Here is an 18985-nt window from a genome sequence, read left to right on the forward strand (position 1 = left end):
AGCTGTATTTATAAATATATCCCTGTATCCCCTCCCTTCCATTACTCCCTCCCACCCTCCCTATTCCACCCCTCTAAACCATCACCCATCATCGAGTTGATCTCCCTGTTTCATGCAGCAGCTTCCCACTAGCTATATATTTTACATTTGGTAGTGTATATATGTCAGTGCTACTCTCTCAGTTCATCCCAGCTTCCCCTTCACCCATTACCCTGTGTCCTCAAGTCCATTCTCTACATCTGCATCTTTATTCTTGCCCAGTCACTGGGTTCATCAGTACCGTTTTTTAGATTCCATATATATGAGTTAGCACACTGAGTTTGTTTTTCTCTTTCTGGCTTATGGCTTACTTCGCTCTGTATTACAGGCTCTAGGTCAATCCACCTCACTACAAATAACTCAGTTTCATTCCTTCTTATGGCTGAGTAATATTCCATTGTATATATGTGCCACATCTTCTTGACCCATTCATCTGTTGATGGGCATTTAGGTTGCTTCCATGTCCTGGCTATTGTAAATAGTGCTGCAATGAAACTTGTGGTACATATTTCTTTTTGGATTATGGTTTTCTAAGGGTATATGCCCAGGAGTGCGATTGCTGGGTCATATGGTAGTTCCATTTTTAGTTTTTTAAGGAACCTTCATACTGTTTTCCATAGTGGCTGTACCAGCTTACATTCCCACCAACAGTGCAGGAGAGTTCCTTTTCTCCACACCCTCCCCAGCATTTATTGTTTCTAGATTTTTTGATGATGGCCATTCTGACCAGTGTGAGGTGATATCTCATTGTGGCTTTGACATGCATTTCTCTAATGATTAGTGCTGTTGAACATCATTCCTGTATTTGTTGACCATCTGCATGTCTTCTTTGGAGAAATGTCTATTTAGGTCTTCTGCCCATTTGTGGATTTGGTTATTTGCTTTTTTGGTATTAAGTTGCATAAGCTGCTTGTATATTTTGGAGATTAATCCTTTGTCCATTGCTTCATTGGCAAATATTTTCTCCCATTCTGAGGGTTGTCTTCTTGTCTTATTTATGGTTTCTTTTGCTGTGCAAAAGCTTTTAAGTTTCTTAGGTTCCATGTGTTTATTCTCGATTTTATTTCCATGATTCTAGGAGGTGGGTCAAAAAGAATCTTGCTTTGATTTATGTCATAGAGTGTTCTGCCTATGTTTTCCTCTAAGAGTTTTATAGTATCTGGCCTTACATTTGGCTCTTTAATCCATTTTGAGTTTATTTTTGTGTATGGTGTTAGGAAGTGTTCTAATTTCATAATTTTACATGTAGCTGTCCAATTTTCCTAGCATCACTTATGAAAGAGGCTGTCTTTTTTCCATTGTATATTCTTGCCTCTTTTGTCAAAGGTAAGGTGCCCATATTGCGTGGATTTATCTCTGGGCTCTCTAGTCTCTTCCATTGATCTATATTTCTGTTTTTGTGCCAGCACCATACTGTCTTGATCACTGTAGGCTTGTTGACCACTTTTTTTTTAATTGAAGTATAGTTGATTTACAATACTGTGTTAGTTTCAGGTATACAGACAAGGGATTCAGTCGTATAAATATATTTTCAGGTTATTTTGCATTATAGGTTATTACAAGATATTGAATATTGTTGCCTTTGCTATACAGTATCCTTGTTGCTTATCTATTTTTATGTGTAGTAGTTTATATCTGTTAATCCCATACTCCTAATTTATGTGTCCCCTTCCCTTTCTGCTTTGGTAACTGTAAGTTTGTTTTCTGTCTGTAGGTCAGTTTCTGTTTTGTATTATTTTTTAGGTTCCACATGTAAATGATATCATATAATATTTGTCTTTCTGTCTTACTTCACTAAGTATAATATTCTCTAGGTTCATCTCTGTTGCTACAAATGACAATATTTCATTCCTTATGGCAAAGCAATATTCCATTATAAATATTTATATGCCACATTATATATATATATATGCATCACATCTTCTTAAGCCAATCATCTGTTGAAGGGCACTTGGGTTGTTTCTGTGTCTTGGCTATTGTAACTAGTGCTGCTGTAAACATTTGGGTGCATGTATCTTTTCAAATTAGAACTTTCATCTTTTCTGGACACATACCCAGAAGTGGGATTGCTGGGTCATATGGTAGTCCTATTTTTAGCTTTTTTTAAAGCAACATGCCTACTGTTTTCCACAGTGGTTGCACCAATTTACTTTCCCACCAACAGTGTAGGAGGGTTTCCTTTTCTCCATACCCTCTCCAGCATTTATTATTTGTAGACGTTTTGCTGATAGCCACTCTGACCCATGTGAGGTGATACTTCATTGTGGTTTTGATTTGCATTTCTCTAATTAATGATGTCAAATATCTTTTCATGTATCTATTGACCATCTGTATGTCTTCTTTGGAGAAGTGTTTATTTAGGTCTACCCATTTTTTGATTGGGTTATTTGTTTTTTCAATATTGAATTGTATGAGCTGTTTATATATTTTGGATATTAATTCCTTGTCAGTCACATTGTTTGCAAATATTTTATTCCATTCAGTAGATTGTCTTTTTGTTTCATTGATGGTTTTCTTTGCTGTGCAAAAGCTTTTAAGTTCCATTCGTTTATTTTTGCTCTTTTTTTTTTTTTTTTTTTTTTTGCCTTGGGAGACTGATCTAAGAAAATATTGCTATGATTTATGTGAGAGAATGTTTTGCCTAAGTTCAGTTCTAGAAGTTTTATGGTGCCATATCTTATGTTTAGGTCTTTTTTTCCCCTCCCTCCCCCCTTTTTTTTTGGCTGTGTTAGATCTTCATTGCTGCATGTGGGCTTTCTCTAGTCACAGTAAGTAGGGGCTGCTCTTCACTGTGGTGCACAGGCTTCTCATTGTGTGGCTTCTCTTGTTGTGGAGCACAGGCTCTAGGCACACAGTCTTCACTAGTTGCAGCACATAGGCTCAGTTGTTGTGGCTTGAGGGCTCTAGAGCACAGGCTCAGTAGTTGTGGTGCACAGGCTTAGTTGCTCCATAGCATGTGGGATCTTCCTGGATCAGGGATCAAGCCTATGTCCTCTGCACTGGCAGGCAGATTCTTAACCACTGCACCACCAGGGAAGTCCCTATATTTAGATCTTTAAACCATTTCGAGTTCATTTTTTAGTATGGTGTGAGGGAGTGTGCTAATGTCATTGATTTACATACAACTGTTCATCTTTCCCAACACCACTTGTTAAAGAGATGGTCTTTTCTCCATTGTATATTCTTGCCTCCTTTGTCATAGACTTATTGCCCATATAATTGTAGGTTTATTTCTGGGCTTTTTGTTCTGTTCCATTGGTCCATATGTCTGTTTTTGTGCCAATACCACTCTCTTTTGATTACTATAGCTTTGTAGTATTGTCTGAAGTCTGGGAAGTTTATGTCTCCAGCTTTGGTCTTTCTCCTCAGGATTGCTTCGGCAATTCTGGGTCTTTTCTGGTTCCATTTAAATTTTAGAATTATTTGTTCTAGTTGTGTGAAAAATGTCATGGGTATTTTGATAGGGATTCCATTAAATCTGTAAATTGCTGTGGGTAGTTTGGCCATTCCAATCCAAGAGCATAGGTTATATTTCCATTTCTTTGAACTATCTTCAGTTTCCTGTATCAAAGTTTTATAGATTCAGCACATAGATCTTTCACTTCCTTGGTTAAGTTTATTCCTAGATATTTTATTTTTAACACAATTTTAAATGGAATTTTTTTCTTTCTCTTTCTGATATTTCATTGTTAGTGTAAAGAAATAGATTTCTTTATGTTAAACTTATATTCTGCTATCTTGCTGAATTCATTTATTAATTTTAATAGTTTTTGTGTGGAGACTTTAGGGGTCTCTATATAGAGTACCATTAAACTGACCATGTTTTTTATACCAAGGTGACCTTAAATGAAATAGGATGAATTTCCATTCTATCTCATCTGGGATGAGATAATAATAAACTAAATTCTGATTTTAATTATCTTTTGGTCATGTTTATACTTATAATTATTTAGATCCAATTTATTTAACATATTTGTGCCTCATTTTCTATTAAAGTGTAAGAATACTGCTTCTAAGAATAAACTGTGATATATCTTGCCAAAATGTAATTTTTGACTATATTATTCTTGTATATCAAATTACAGACATATTTGAGCAAAAGGTAACTATAACAGTAATTGTCACCCCAACTGGTGGTGGGAGGGGGGGTAGCACATTAGAATCTTTAGGGGAAGTTCTAAAAAAACAATGTCTTATCCCATACTCATGGATTAAATCAGTTTCTGAGGGAGGGGCCCAGGTATTGCTATTTATATAGAAAGCTTCCCCGGTGATTTTTATGTCTGGCCATAATTGATAACCACCAACCTATATAACACAATGGTAATTTTTCCATACATAAATAAGTAATTCATTACATCCCACAGAAAATAATAGTCACTTTTTAGTACGTCTAATGAATGTATATTGTGCCATTCTTGTTATGATGCTGTTTAGATCATCTGGGCAGGATTTCACATTATCAATTACTTATTTCTTTTAAATTTTCCAGTTATTTCACCTTTATTATTTCCTTGAAGTCTTAAAGGGTGTTGATTATATAGGAGAAAATTCTCATTGCCGTTTTATCTTAATAACCAAACATTTTTCAAAAGCAAATTTTCTGTATTACTAACAGCCTTTTGGTGAGAATAGTAAAATCACAGTTTCTTGGAATGTTGTGATACTTTCCCAAAATAAATATTTCCCCGACCCACACACACACACTTAGCACATATTGTCTACTGCTATTCTGATTTTAACATGTTATACCTTCATAATTGTTAGATGTAATTTTATTGATTCCTCACATCCCTTTCAATACTCCCCAATCATAAATGAACATGTATTCCAAAAACTTATCCTAATTTTATGAATATAATAAATATATCACATAATATCTTCTCATTCTATATAACTCTTCCTGTCATAGACTAGTAATAGTTAAACCTGAACTGAAGACCAAGGTATTTGTGTCTAGTTTGCTGTGGTTAAATAGTGGAACTTCCCTATTTCTCAATTATTTTAACTGAAAAAATTGGATCAAAATCTTCCCATCATCTAATTTTTCCAGCTGTTCGACTAACATCTTAGTGTTTGCCTCACTGACTACACACTATTTTTATTTTACCATATTTTATTGAGCTATTTATTTTGAACTGTTTTAGACTTATACAAAAGTTGGAAAAAATAATACGAAAAGTGCCTTTAAACAATTAGGGCACTTGCCCAATGCTGGTGGGGGACTTGGACACCCAAGGAGATGGAAGGAACTCCCCAAACAACTGGGTAAGATGTGGGGAGAGTCAGGGAAAAGGAGAAGTAGAGGCCAGATAGGACCAGTGCCCCTGAGGGATGGCTGGCATGGGGAAGGGGTTCCCATGTGTGGAGGACCCTCAGGGGCTCAGAGGATCAAGGGGAAGCATGTCTAGTATTTCACCAGTCCAATTGGGCCAGGAGGCCTGCTGGGCTCCCAGGCCAGATCCTCCACCCTCCAAGGCCCCCTTCAGGCCATGTGGGTCCTAGGGGCATAGGAAGGAGGGAGGAGTGGGGAAGAGGAGGAGAGGCAGACTGTTGGGGGGACCTGCTGTGATCAGAGGACCAGGAGAGGTGTGGAGGGTATTTTCCCTGCTCACTCAGGCCAGGGAAGCCTGCTGAGCTCCTGGGCCTGGCCCTTCATTCTCCCGGGCCCCCTCTGGCCATGTGGATCCTAGGCACATAGGACAGAGGGAAGAGGGGGGAAGAAGAAGAGATTCTGATGGGGGGAACCTTCTGGGACCAAGGGATCAAGGGAAATGCTGTATGCATGGCCCTCACCCAGTCAGCCCCAGGAAGACTGTTGGGCTTCCTGGTCTTGTCCCCTGTCTTCTGGGGCCCCCTACAGCCATGTGGGTCCTAGGGGCATAAGAAGGAGGGGGCAGGGAAGAAGAAAAGAGGCCAATGGAAAAGGGCCCTTTGAGATCAAGGACTGGGGGAAAGTGTCAAGCATTCCCCCACCCACTTGGGCCCAGGAAGGCTGCTGGGGTCCCAAACCTGGTCCTCTGCCCCCAAGACCAGAGGTACACCTGAGTCCCTCCTGCCTCATTGAGCAGCCATGCCCCCATTACTCAGGGCCTTTTCCAGCCCTGTGGGTCCCAAACATAGGCCCCACCCACAGCCTAAGCCCCACCTCCCACAGCCAAGGCCTTTTCCAAAATTTTTATCTCCCCTTCTTTTTTTCCTATTGTGGTTCTCTTTTACCTTCCGGTTGTTGCATCATCTATTTTTTTTTAATGTTTTCCTAATATATCTGTTAGTTTTCTAATCTTATTATATTTTTTACTCTTTGTTATTGTACTTCTCCTTTTTTTCTTTTCTCTTTTTTTTCTTTTTTGCCACCCTGCATGGCTTGCAAAACCTTCCTTCATGAGCCTGGATTAGGCCTGAGTTCCTGTGATGTGAGCACTGAGTCTCACTGTTAGACTAACAGAGAACCCCAGACCCAAGGGAACATTCATCAGAGTGAGGTCTCCCAGAGGTCCTCACCTCAGCACCAAGACCCAGCTCTACCCAACAGCTTATAAACTCCAGTGCCTGAAGCCTCAAGTCAACCAGTAAGACAGGAACAGAATCCCACCCATCAAAAAAACACAAATGATATGACCAAAAAATATGTCATAGATGAAGGAAGAAGGTAAAAGCCTACAAGACTAAGTAAATGAAGAGGAAATAGGCAACCTACCTGAAAAATAATTCAGAGTAATGATCGTAAAGATGATTTAGAATCTCAGAAATAGAATGAAGGCATGGATTGAGAAAATACAAGAAATGTTTAACAAAGGTCTAGAAGAACTAAGGAACAAACAAACAGATGCACAACACAATAACTGAAATAAAAAATACACTAGAAGGAATCAATAACAGAATAACGAAGGCAGAAAAATGAATACGTGAGACAGGCAGAATCGTGGAAATAACTGCCAAGGAGCAGAATAAAGAAAAAAGAATGAAAAAAATTGAAGACGATCTTAGAGACCTCTGGGACAACACTAAATGTGCCAGCATTCAAATTATAGTGATCCCAGAAGAAGAAGGGAAATAGAAAGCATTTGAGAAAATATTTGCAGAGATTATAGTGGAAAACTTCCTTAACATGGGAAAGGAAATAGTCACCCAACCCAGCAAGCACAGAGAATCCCATACAGAATAAACCCTAGGAGAAACACACCAAGACACATATTAATCAAACTAACAAAAGTTAAATTCAAAGAAAAAATATTGAAAGCAGCAAGGGAAAAGCAAAAAATAACATATACAGGTATCCCCATAAGGTTATCACCTGATTTTTCAGCAGAAACTCTGCAGGCTAGAAGAGAGTGGGAGGATATACTTAAAGTGATGAAAGAGAAAAACCTATAACCAAGATTACTCTACCCAGCAAGGATCTCATTCAGATTTGATGGGGAAATCAAAAGCTTTACAGACAAACAAAAGCTAAGAGAATTCAGCACCTCCAAACCAGCTGTACAACAAATACAAAAGGAATTTCTGTAATCAGGAAACACAAGGGAAGAGAAAGACCCACAAAAATAAACCCAAAACAATTTTAAAAATGGTAATAGGAACATACATATCAATAATAACCTTGAATGTAAATGGATTACATGCTCCAACCAAAAGATACAGACTGGTTGAATGGATACAAAAACAAGACCCATATATATGTTGTCTACAAGAGACCCACTTCAGACCTAGGAGCATATATGGACTTAAAGTAAAGGGATGGAAAAAGATATTGCATGCAAATGGAAATTAAAAGAAAGCTGGAGTAGCAATACTCATATCAGGTAAAATAGACTTTGAAATAAAGACTGTTACAAGACACAAGGAAGGACACTACATAATGATCAAGGGATCAATCCAAGAAGAAGATTTAATAATTATAAATATTTATGCACCCAGCATAGGAGCACCTCAATACATAAGCCAAGTGATAACAGCTGTAAAAGGGGAAATCAACAATAACACAATAATAGGAGAGTATTTTAACACCCCACTTTCACCAATGGACAGATCATCCAAACAGAAAATAAATAAGGAAACATAAGCTTTCAATCACACAATAGACCAGATAGATTTAATTGATATTTATTAGATAATCCACCTGAAAGTGAAGAATACACTTTCTTCTCAAGTGCACACAGAACATTCTCCAGGATAGATCACATCTTGGATCACAAATCAAGCCTCGGTAAATTTAAGAAAATTGAAATCATATGAAGCATCTTCTCTGACCACACACCATGAGACTAGATATCAATTACAGGAAGAAAAACTGTAAAAAACACACAAATGTATGGAGGCTAAACAGTGTGCTACTAACCAAGAGGTCATTGAAGAAATCAAAGAGGAAATTTTAAAAAATACTGAAAAACAAATGAAAATGAAAACACAATGACCCAAAACCTATGGGATGCAGCAAAAGCAGTTCTAAGAGGGGAGTTTATAGCAATTTAATCTCACCTCAAGAAACAAGAAAAATCTCAAATAAACAATCTAACCTTACACCTAATACAACTAGAGAAAAAAGGACAAAGAAAACCCAAAGTCAGTAGAAGGAAAGAAATCATAAATATCAGAGCAGAAATAAATGAAATAGAAACAAAAAAACAATAGCAAAGATTAATAAAACTAAAAGTCGGTTCTTTGAGAAGATAAAGGAAATTGATAAACCTTTAGTCAGACTCATCAAGAATAAAAAAGGGAGAGAGCAGAAATCAATAAAATTAGAAATGAAAAAGGAGAAATCACAACTAACACTGCAGAAATAACAAAGGATTATAAGAGACTACTACAAACAACTAGATGCCAATAAAATGGACAATCTCAAAGTAATGGACAAATTCTTGGAAAGGTAGAACATTCAAAGACTGAACCAGGAAGAATTAGAAAATATAAACAAACCTATAACAAGTAATGAAATTGAAACTGTAATTAAAAATCTTCCAACAAACAAAAGTCCAGGGCCAGATGCCTTCACAGGCGAATTCTATCAAACCTTTAGAGAAGAGCTAACACCTATTCTTCTCAAACTCTTCCAAAAAATTGCAGAGGGAGGAACACTCCCAAGCTCATTCTACGTGGCCACCATCACCTTCATATAAAAATCAGACAAAGATATCACAAACAAAAAAGAAAATTACAGGCCAATATCACTGATGAACATAGACGCAAAAATCCTTAACAAAATACTAGCTAACAGAATCCAATAACACATTAAAAGGATCATACACCATGGTCAAGTGGGATTTATCCCAGGAATGCAAGGATTCTTCAATACATGCAAATCAATCAATGTGATACACCGTATTAACAAATTGAAGGATATAAACCATATGATTACCTCAATAGATGCAGAAAAAGCTTTTGACAAACTACTACACACATTTCTGATAAAAATATTCTCCAGAAAGTGGTAACCTACCTCAACATAATAATGGCCATATATCACAAACCTGTAGCCAACATCATCCTCACTGGTGAAAAACTGAAAGCATTTCCGCTAAGATCAGAAATCAGACAAGGATGTCCATTCTCACCACTCTTATTCAACATAGTTTTGGAAGTTTTAGTCACAACAATCAGAGAAGAAAAATAAATAAAAGGAATCCATATTGGAAAAGAAGAAGTAAAACTGTCACTGTTTGCAGACAAAGTGATACTATACATAGAAAATCCTAAATACGGCACCATAAAACTACTAGAGCTAATCAGTGAATTTAGTAAAGTAGCAGGATACAAAATTAATGCACAGAAATCTATTGCATTTCTATACACTAATAACAAAAAATTAAAAAGAGAAATTTAAAAAACAATCCCATTTACCATTGCAACAAAAAGAATAAAATACCTAGCAAAAAACCTACCTAAGGAGACAAAAGACTTGTACTTAGAAAACTATAAAACACAGATGAAAGAAATCAAAGATGACATAAAGAGATGGAGAAATATACCATGTTTTTGGATTAGAAGAATCAAAACTGTGAAAATGACTATACTACCCAAAGCAATCTACAGATTCAATGCACTCCCTGACAAATTACCAATGGCATTCTTCACAGAATTAGGACAAAAAATGTTACAATTTGTATGGAAACAAAAGGACTCTGAATAGCCAAAGCAATCTTCAGAAAGAAAAACGGAGCTGAAGGATTCATGCTCCCTGACTTCAAACTACACTACAAAGCTGCAGTCATCAAGATAGTATGGTACTGGCACAAAAACAGAAATACAGATCAATGGTACAGGATAGAAAACCCAGAGATAAAACAATGCACATATAGTCACTTAGTTTATGGCAAAGAAGGCAAGAACATACAATGGAGAAAAGACATCCTCTTCAATAAGTAGTGCTGGGAAAACTGGACAACTACATGTAAAAGAATGAAATTAGAACACTTGCTAACACCATACACAAAAATGAACACAAAATGGATTGAAAACCTAAATGTAAGACCGGACACTATAAAACTCTTAGAGGAAAACATAGGCAGAACACTCTATGACGTAAACCACAGCAAGATCCTTTTTGACCCGCCTCCCAGAGTAATGGAAATAAAAACAAAAATAAATATATGGGACCTAATAAAACTTAAAACCTTTTGCACAGCAAAGGATAATAAAAACATGATACAAAAGACAATCCTTAGAATGGGAGAAAATATTTGTAAACAAAGCAATTGAGAAAGGATTAATCTCCAAAATATACCAGCAGCTTATGCAGCTCAATATCACAAAACAAACAACCCAATCCAAAAATGGATGGAAGACCTAAACAGACATTTCTCCAAAGAAGACGTACAGATGGCCAACAAACACATGAAAAGATGCTCAACATCACCAATCAGAGAAATGCAAATCAAAACCGCAATTAAGTATCACCTCACACCAGTCAGAATGGCCATCAACAAAAAATCTAGAAACAATAAATGCTGGAAAGGGTGTGGAGAAAAGGGAACCCTTCTGCACTGTTGGTGGGAATGTATAATGATACAGCCACTATGGAGAACAGCATGTAGGTTCCTTAAAAAACTAAAAATAGAAGTACTATTTGACCCAGCAATCCCACTCCTGGGCATATATCCTGAGAAAACCATAATTCAAAAGACACATGCACCACAATGTTCGTTGCAGCATTGTTTACAGTAGCCAGGACATGGAAGCAACCTAAATGCCCATCAACAGATGAATGGATCAAGAAGATGTGGCACACATATACAATGGAATGTTACTCAGCCATAAAAAGGAATGAAATTGAGTTTTTTGTAATGAGGCATATGACCTAGAGTCTGTCTTGCAGAGTGAAGTAAGTCAGAAAGAGAAAAACAAATACTGTATGCTAACACATATATATGGAATCTAGAAAAATGGTACTGGTGAACCTAGTGGTAGGGCAGGGATAGAAACTCAGACATAGAGAACAGACTTGAGGATACAGAGGGGGAAGGGGAGGCTGAGACGAAGTGAGAGAGTAGCATTGACATACACGCACCGCCAAATGTAAAATAGATAGCTAGTGGAAAGCTGCTGCATAGCACAGGGAGATCATCTTTGGGCTTTGTGATGACCTAGAAGGGTAGGATATGGATGGCAGGAGGGAAGTTCAAGAGGGAGGGAATATGGGTATATATGTACACATATAGCTGATTCACTTTGTTGTACAGCAGAAACTAACACAACATTGTAAAGCAATTATACTCCAATAAAGATGAAAAAAACTATTTGTATGACTGCTCACACAGGAAAAAAAAATTTCCTTTATATCTCTCACCCAGCTTCCCCTAACATTATCTTACATAACTGGAAATGATTAAGAACAGGAAATTAGCATTGATGTAGTATTATTAACCAAACTGTAACCTTTCTCTCAAATTTCAGCAATTTTTCCATTGTTATCCCTTCTCTGTTCCAGGATTCTATCTGATGTCTCATATTGCATTTAGTTATTGATTTTCCTTAGTTGCTTCTAGTCTTTAACAGTTTCTCAGTCTTTCCTTATCTTTTATGACTTTGACACTTTTATACTGTTGACTACTTATTTTATAGAATATTCCTCAATTTGGATTCCTCTGATATTTTCTCATTTGGGGGATGAAATTATACACTTTTGACAAGAATAATGCAGAATGATTTGGTGTTCTCAGTAACATCATATCAAGAGGTTCATGATGTCTTTACCTTATTACCAATGCTGTTTATCTTGATATCTTGGTTAAGTTGGTGCCTTCCAGGTTTCTCTAATGTAAAGTTACCATCTCTCCCTTTGTAGTTAATAAGTATCTTGAGGAAATACGTTGAAGGTATGCAAGTCCTATTTCTCTCACAAATTTGCATCTGTGGGTACAGCTTGTCTGCAACAGTTATTATTGTGGTATTTGCTTAATGGTGATTCTCTATTTTTTTGTTTCCTTATGCATTTATTAATTAGAATTCTACAGTAAGGAAGTGCTATTCTCATCATTTATTGCTCATTTTGTTATTTATAACAGTATGAAACTATGGAAAATTATTTTTATTCTACATGTTAAACTGCAATACAAACATTATTTTATGGGTCAATTTGCTCTAAATTTGGCTATTCAGGTTAGGTTGCCCCTTATATTCTTCTGACAAGCCTTCCTATTTTCAAGTGCATTTTAACTTCCCTGGCACTAAAAGATTTTCATCATTTTGTAACTTCATAATCTCCAAACATTTCTATGATGATCTCACAAGTGCAAAGTGCTCACTTTGAAGTAGAAAACTGATGAGTTAATGTGACTGGTAATTATTTTCTTCATTAATTAGTTCATTTCTAAGTTATAATCAACACAATGGTAAAACTGAGAATTGCCCGTACCTCAGTGATACCAATATCACATAAAGTGGGTAGATGAGTATTACCAAATACCACACATAAGTGCAAAATAATAAACTGAAATCATATGTAATCTATGAAATTGCTTGTTGATGTATGTACCTTCAAATGAATCTAAGAATACTTCAGATTATTGTAGGGGTTTCAAGGGATTTGGGGGTTGGTCAAGGAAAGGCATGACTGTAAAATGGAAGTAGTATGCCCAAGTTTTATTGGGTGACATTACAATAGATGTGAATGAGGGCAAAGTCTATCACAGTACCAGACCTCCTAGAGTTTAAGATTAGGGGGCCATCACTCAGAAGGGTTAGAAGACAAGGGAAGTCCTCGGATAGAGATGTATCAAAGATGGGACTTATGTAGACAGATGCATGAAGTCACTCAGCAGCGCAGTGGGAGTCTTTGAGTCAGAGGGTGCCAAAGGAAAGCAGCAGCTTGGGGTCTTTATGGCATGGATCTTATCTTATCTATAGTTAGCATATGTACAAAACAGGCAAGCTCTAATGGCTAAAAATCTGCTTTGGGGGACCATGTTTAAAATAGCTCGATGTGTAAAAAGTTTGAGTTTGTCTCTGGAAGGCTTTTGAACTAAGAGGTCTTAAATAAATAACATAGGGTCCATTACACAGAAGCCATCTTTGGCTCATTAACATAACAAACTAAAAGTGGTACCACAGTTCCACAGTTTTCTTGTGTTGCATCAACTCTCAGTGTCATCAATGTAATGAATGATTATTGAGGGTGAGCTGGAGGGCTAAAGCCATTGTCAATTGGCTGACAGACGAGAAGAGTGAGTAATGGAAAACAGTTTATGCCTAGCAATAAAGTATTCAATACCAGACAGGAAAAGACCAACTGGAATCAACCTCGAATGCCATACTAACGCTTTGGGGGAAGACATAGGAGTAGAGTTAACACATATAAAAATTAATGAAGTAAAGGACAAAGAGGGTGCTAGCTGGATGACTCTTGCCAGCATATTTTATGCAGCAAGAATGTTATTAGCATGGGACCGTTGCAATAGTAACAGTTTAAAACCTGCCTTGCAACTCTGCCTCTCTGGTGGGAGAAAATGGTATGCATTCCAAAGAGAAGCTGAAGATGGAATGAGATTCCTGGTTACCTACTTACCATATATTCAATGGGGCCTTGGGAAGAATTTGAAATGACTCCTGGGGTGTAGCGGACAATTCTGCACTTGGAGGCCAAAGTCGTCTCCAGATCTTGACACTGCTACTTGCTTATCCTTAGCTTTGTAAAGCCAGTTTTCTTTGCAAAATGGGAGCAAAACTTTCTAATTCACATGGTTGTTTTTTGTGCTACCATAAGTCCCAGAATGTGAATACTAGCAAGTATGACCTTCTAAAAGTTGTCTGTCATGTGGTGACAGAGTAGGTGGTCACCATACCAAACATTATTCTAATGGTCTGGAAATAGTCACTCTCAATGCTGGCTTGAAGACCCACTATATTATAGCGCTCCATGAATACAGAGACCACATGTATTTTGTCTACCTCTGAATATCCAACATCTTACACAGTACTTGGCACATAGTAAGTACTTCATAAATATTTGTTGGTCAAATAGAGACATTATTCACACTCCTTTGAGAAAACCTTGATTCTAGGCAACAATTTCTGATAAATGCAGACATTATTAAATCATTAACATATTGGCTTAATCAATCAAATTAGCTTCAGCCAAGGAGTGATAACCTTGGGGAATGGAACAGTTTTGATGAATGAGGTCTAGACCATGGGATATTATTGAGTAAGGAAGGCAAAACTATGGGGTTGGGGCAGGTGGTTGCTAAGCAGTCAGTAGGGAGCTAGAGGAAGTTAAATACATTAGAAGAGGAACACTCAAAACTAAGAGAAATTTTACAAAAACAGACACTTAAAACAAATGTGAGCAACTTCCTGGGAATAAGTTCTGTGCCTATACAACTTTTAATGAGTTTGAGCTCTATCTCACTGGGGATAAGATATTATGGAATTAATCCTGTCTTGAGTATGGCTAGTATGTCCTAGAAGAAATCAGAAAGGGATAGACACCCATTTCTGCAGGTCCTACAACCCAGTTATCTCTGAAGTATAGATCTCAGAAGGCCAATACACACAGAGAGAACCACAGGAAAAGGACAGAGGAGAGGGAGTAGGGGAATAGAAGGGATAGGAGCATGGAATGAGTGAAGGAAGGAAGAAGCAGGGAAAAATAAGTGCTAGAAAGGAAAAAAATGAGATGCTAACAGTCTGAAAGCTGCTTGCCATTAGTTACCTGAGCTATGTTTCAGAGTTCCTGCTCTATTCAACCATTTCTTGGCATAGGCCAGGGTCCTCAGATAACTTTTTTCCTTTTTCTATCTTCTCACCCACAATCTCAACTACAATTGCCTTTGAAAGGTACTCATCTGCTCCTCAAATGTTGTTCTTACAGAAAAAAGTCTTTAGACTCTGAATACTATTGTGTGTCTCAGCTACCAAAAAGAACATTTATGGAGAGTAATTGGGCAAATTGAGGGTATAAATCCCAGAAGAAACAATGTATTTTGACAAGAAAAATTGGTTGGCAAATGTTAAGGTTTTTATGAGTAATCATGATGATTTTTTAAGTAATCATAATTTGTTCTGTACTTTGTCACGGTTGTTTTGATTTGTGGCTTTTATCACTGTATAAAGTTATCTTGTTGTCCTTATTTTTAGGAAGAGATTCACAGCATTGAAATATTTCAAATGCCAGTGATGTTAGATTTCTTGAATATTTTCCCTTTCTAGTGCCTGATGAGTCATTGGACTATCGTTCTGTCCCAAGAACATTATGGTGACACCAGTCTTAGTCACAAATCTATTACCATCGTGGAGGCGGGGTGGCAGGATATAGGAAGAAATCTACACAATGAGAAGAATCTGTTTTAATCTTAAACTTGGAATTATTACCCACATTTTAAAAGTAAATATATTTTAAAGTAGATCTCCAAGCCTACAATTGCTCAGCTGCCCTGTTATCACACTATCTTCGGGTACATGAAGTCTTGGGTTTCAGGGATATGCAGTTTGGATGCTATAGTTCATAATTCAATTTTCTTTTCACCAGCATGATGAATGGGGTTTGGGCAGATTATTCTACAGGTAAACTACATTCAGTTACTAAATACAATGTAAACCCTGATGTACCCTCTTAGACCCCCAAAGCATAAAGCTGGAACACACCTACAGATTATCTGCTTCAGTTCCTTACTAAGTATGAAATTCATAGTAACAAGGCTCTGATAAACTTTCATACAGAGAGAATGAACAAATGTTGGTTGATTAGCAAAGCATTGTATACTGTTGAAAAATCTAAACAGAAGAGCTGTTTTCAAACATGATAAATAGATCAAATAGTTCTGTAAGAATTAAAAGGCAGTTTTCCTAGTTATAACACTTCAAAATACAACACAATATTGAGCCTTTGAGTTTGGGGGGGAAATTAATTACAAGTGGAACATCAAGTAGTATTGACTTGTTTGTCAGTACATCTCAGAGCTGGGTGTTCAAGGGTGTGATGATAGCCAAGGCCTGAATGGTAAGTGCTATAATTTGTCTCCTTTTTTAAAAAACAAATTCAAACTCAAGGAAACTGGTGTAGGACATCTATGCTATTTAATATTTTTCAACAGTAAGTGTTTAACATTTACTATGTCTTTGGCTTGATTAGGTCTAAGTTTTAAAAGATAAATAAGGTAGTCTTAACCTAAAAGATAGAGGATTGCTCAAGACATCATGGCAGACAGTGATGGGAAAATATCTCTAGCAAATAGCTCGGCACATGTGAGCAGAGGGGAACAGGTGAGGCCATTGTCACAGACTGAGGGCCGGGGCCTGTCATTATTTCTTCGAATTTCACTTAAAAAAAAAATATTAATGAATTTTAATGTAAACTAAAGACTTTGGGTGATAATGATGTGTCAATGTAGATTCAGTAATTATAACAAATGTGCCAGTGTAGTTGGGGGTGTTGATAATGGAGGAGGCTATGCATGTGTGGGGGGAAAGGGCATATGGGAAACCTCAGTACTTTCTTCTTGGTTTTGCTGTGAACCTAAAACTACTTTAAAAGATAAAGACTATTTTTAAAAAGCACATTAAATAGTAAAATGCCTATGATAATTTCTGTTCTTTTACTTCCTCCCATATACTTTACTTACTTTTAAGTAATTAAAAGTTATTATTATTATTACCTCAGTGTTGCTAATATATATATATATATTTGATATATAACATTTTGATTCAACACTTGAAGTGGCCTAATACATATATAACTTTAGTTTTATTTTATAACCAAGAAATACATGTAAAACTAAACCTTACCTCACCCCTGACCTCTATCCACATCTACAGGTATGACAGTGGGAGGGAGAAGATATATGTGCCTTATGGCTTCAGTTTTCTCCATAAAATAGAAGGTCAACCCTCCCAACCTCATATCTACAGATTGGTTAGGTCAGATCACTGGGGGAACATTACCTTTGAAATAATCTTATTTTGGGTATTATTTTGTTGTGAACTTTTGGTAAGTGAATTAAGAAGTCTGGACTCTGTTCTTCAGGAATTGATTTACTTTGGGTTTTCTACTTCATTATAATTAACTGACACTTTAAATTACTAAAGAGTTTTAGAAACAAAACAAGTTCTCATAGAAGCTCTATTAAAAATATTGTTAATCTTATTTTACATAAATTGCATACAAAAAGATTGAAAAAGATCTCCAAACACAGGCTATCTAGAAAGAACTGGCCATTTGATCCAGTTAAACAATTTGTTCTGGCAATCAGAACTAATGTTTAATTGTTTTTCAAGAAATTGATCAAACCTGCAAATAGTTTTGGCCTTTTGTAAATACAATGATAATATATAAGATGAGATTTTCTACCTGCTTATCTGTATGTACTTCTCTAAATTCTTTCCTTTCTTGTATGTAAGTTTAATGAGTGAAAATTATTTTACTTTGTTCTGACTATTAACCAATTAATAGTCAATCTTTCATTATTTATCAAAGTTGGAAGGAGGAAAATTATTTATCTGACTTTAGTGACTTATTATAAGTTTTTTGGTGCTTAAAAAAAATCTTATCAAAACCAACATATTTTACAGTGCATAGAACCAAAATTTATTGTCTTACTTAGACCTCTAATGAAAATAAGACCTTTATTTTTATTGTTAATGGAAATTTCTGATTCTGATGAAAATTATTTACACTTTTTTATTTGTTAATTATTTAAATCATTTTACCTGTGAATTATATTAAATGTTTTATTAAAATTAAAGAAGTAAAATATACAAAGAACACTTCAAAATTTAACAGTAAACAAACAACCCAATTAAAAAGTGGGCAAAGGATCTGAGCAGACACCTCAACAAAGAGGATATACAAATGGAAAATGAGTATATGAAAAGATGCTCAACATCATACATCATTGTCAGTACTGAACTGCAATTAGAACGATGGTGAGATACAATTACCACCTCTTAGAATGGTGAAAACCCCAAACACTGACAACACCAAATACCGGTGAGGATGTGGAGCACCAGGAACTCTCATTCATTGCTGGTGGGAATGAAAAATGGTACAGCCACTTTGGAAGGCAACTTGACAGTTTCTTACAAAGCTAAACATACACTTACTATGAAACCAGCAATTGATCTGTTTGGTATTTATAAAAATGAGTTGAAAACATATGTCCACACAAAAACATGCACTTCTTTACTCAAAGTTTCTAAAAATTAGAAAGGAATAAAATGTCCTTCAATGGGCGAATGAAAAAACAAACTCTGGTATATCAGTACAATGGAATACTATTTGGTGATAAAAAGTAATGAGCTAGGGACTTCCCTGGTGGCCCAGCGGTAAAGAATCTGCCTTCCAATGAAGGGGATGCGGGTTTGATCTCCAGTCAGGGAGCTAAGATCCCACATGTCATGGGGTAACAAAGCCCACACACCACAACTACTGAGCTCATGTGCCTCAACTAGAGAACCTGTGTGCTGCAAACTACAAAGCCTATGCGCTCTGGAACCCACACATCACAACTAC

This window comes from Hippopotamus amphibius, chromosome 3 (assembly GCF_030028045.1).
Source record: "Hippopotamus amphibius kiboko isolate mHipAmp2 chromosome 3, mHipAmp2.hap2, whole genome shotgun sequence".
Taxonomy (NCBI): Eukaryota; Metazoa; Chordata; class Mammalia; order Artiodactyla; family Hippopotamidae; genus Hippopotamus; species Hippopotamus amphibius.